Source organism: Piliocolobus tephrosceles, chromosome 1 (assembly GCF_002776525.5).
Source record: "Piliocolobus tephrosceles isolate RC106 chromosome 1, ASM277652v3, whole genome shotgun sequence".
Classification (NCBI taxonomy): Eukaryota; Metazoa; Chordata; class Mammalia; order Primates; family Cercopithecidae; genus Piliocolobus; species Piliocolobus tephrosceles.
The window spans coordinates 64697265-64699738 of record NC_045434.1 but is presented as its reverse complement, the minus strand read 5'-3'; positions in this window follow the sequence as shown (position 1 = coordinate 64699738).

The following is a 2474-nucleotide window of genomic DNA, read 5'->3' as shown; positions in this document are numbered from 1 at the left end:
TATAAAATTGGAAAATCAAAATTCACAAATTTTTCATTAAATGCCTACACAACGTCAACTCAGCCAACTTGTAAACTGCAATTCAACTCTTTAATAGTTTCATGTAAATGTAATAAAGTTTGAATTATAAGAACAAAATGAATATATTTTAAAATTCAGAATTATAACAACCATTTTCCTTACTTTTTTAACATCAAAGACATTATATTTGACATAGGATGAGGGCCTCTTTTAGGTTGATTGACATGATACATGTGTATTTTGGGGAGGGGTGAGGTAGGGGATGTTTAATAGTAAAAGTGGTCATGACCTCCAACGGTCTATAAAGGGCCTGAGACAGTCTCTCACTCAGTGTATTTCTGTTGTATCCTCCACTTTGTGCAGCGTAGCTAACATCTTTTAGCAACAGCCTCTGAAGCAGGAGAGCAGAGAATTGAGGAGCAGCCCAGAAAGGCTAGAACTTTGAAGGGACTACACAGCTCAACTCTATCTGGCCTGTGAGGAAATGTAAGGCTGCGGTCCCTTGGTGCCCTTGTGCCCAGTGGCCAGAACCTGTGTTTGGGGGTGGCTGGGGCAAGGGTGTGTGTGCTTGGGGTGATGAGTCTCAGTGACCCTGGAAAATATGAAGAGTGGCCAATCATTGTCCAGCTTTGTGGTTCTGGGGCTATCCATAGCCTTGCAAGCCAGAGAAGAAACAGCCCTGGTCTCTCAGAGGAAGGGATTTACCAGCCTCCCATATCCCCTACTTCTATTTTTCCTCCCTGAAGCCTGACATCCACTTCGCCCTTGCTCCTTGTACCCAGCATGGGTTCTGTCTATACCAGGGCTTCTTGAACCTCAGTGTGCATGAGTCATGGAGAATACTTATTCAAAGTACAGATTCTGACCCTCACCCTTGATTCTGTGTAGACCATGCTTTGAGAAAACTCTGCTCCATAGAATCATTCTCTCTCTCTTTGCTCCCAAAGCTAGTTAAGAAGTTCAGATACTAAAGAAAGACAAGTTACTTCCCCTGTTTCCCGTGGTCCAGCTATGGGAGACAAATGGTATTTAAAGTAACCAGAAAAAAAAATCTGGAAATGGAAGTTAAAGTGGACCAAATTAGCTTTCATATCTAGCAGGGATTACAACTCCACATTTGTTCACAACCGCACACTGGGTGCCTGAAGCAGACCCAGCGGCCCCTGGAGCTGACGAAGTTGAGGGGAGTGGGGGGCCTGGCAGTGTTGGCGCTAACCCCTTTTCCCTGTTAATTGGGAGTCCCAAGGACCGATACCTGATTTTAAAACGCGTGTATGCTGCTCTTTCTGTCCCCGGGTCCTTGACATCACTATGTGATCAGTTCTGAATCACCATTTGTACTTTGAAACAGATTCATACCATTCTGTTATATTCAATCAAATTGGCATATCAGGCCTTTGCTCTGATTGTGTGATGAAAGACTTTGTTCCCTGTTTAAAGGAATGCTAGGCGACAAGACCAGAATAAGGAGATTTTGGTTTTGTTTTTAGACCTGGATCCTTCTCCGGTGCAACCCAAATGCATAGTAGGTTTGAGATGGATCATAAAGGTAAACCTACTTTTATAATGCTAGAGTGTCTGCAGAGAAATCAGGAATGATCACAGAGTGCTGGTCTGGCTTCTCTTTTTTCCCTTTAGACTATGTGGCACAGACATGGAAGAGGCTGAACTGAGTATAATTTCATGATTCCGCTCTGGATATCAGAGCAGCCTCTCCCAGGTTATGCCTTATCTGATCCCCCACCTGATGCCATCATCTGCCCAGGCTGGCTTCTCTCCTCTCTGATCTCTACGTCCCCAATTCAAGACTAGGCTGCCTACCCCGCCCAGTTTCTTCTATTCAGTTCACCAACACCCAGAAGAACTGGTGAGGAACAGAAAGCTCAAGGATCTATCAAGTGGTGGAGGATGGAGTCACAGAAAGTCCTTTTTCTGATGGGACAGCAAGGTGAAATCCCTAGTGGCTTAGACCCGGGGCTGGAGAGGGGATAACTGGTGAGAAGGCAACCAGGGAAGTCCTTTTTCTTTAGGATGATGGTGGTGGGGAACTATGGAAGGTCACAGGAAAAGTTAACACAAGTTAACAAAAAGTTAACACAAAAAGGTTTGCAGGAAAAAGAAAGAAAGAAAGAAAGAAAGAAAGAAAGAAAGAAAGAAAGAAAGAAAGAAAGAAAGAAAGGAAGGAAGGAAGGAAGGAAGGAAGGAAGGAAGGAAGGAAGGAAGGAAGGGAGAAAGAAAGAAAGAGAAAGAAAGAAAAAGAAAGAAAGGAAGGAAGGAAGGAAGGAAGGAAGGAAGGAAGGAAAGAAAAAGAAGGAAGGAAGGAAGGAAGGAAGGAAGGAAGGAAGGAAGGAAGGAAGGAAGGAAGGATCTCCAAGAATGGTTTGGACAGCTAAAATGAATACTTATAGTCACGTATACCTGCTCACTCCTGATGCTTCACTCACAACACAGCA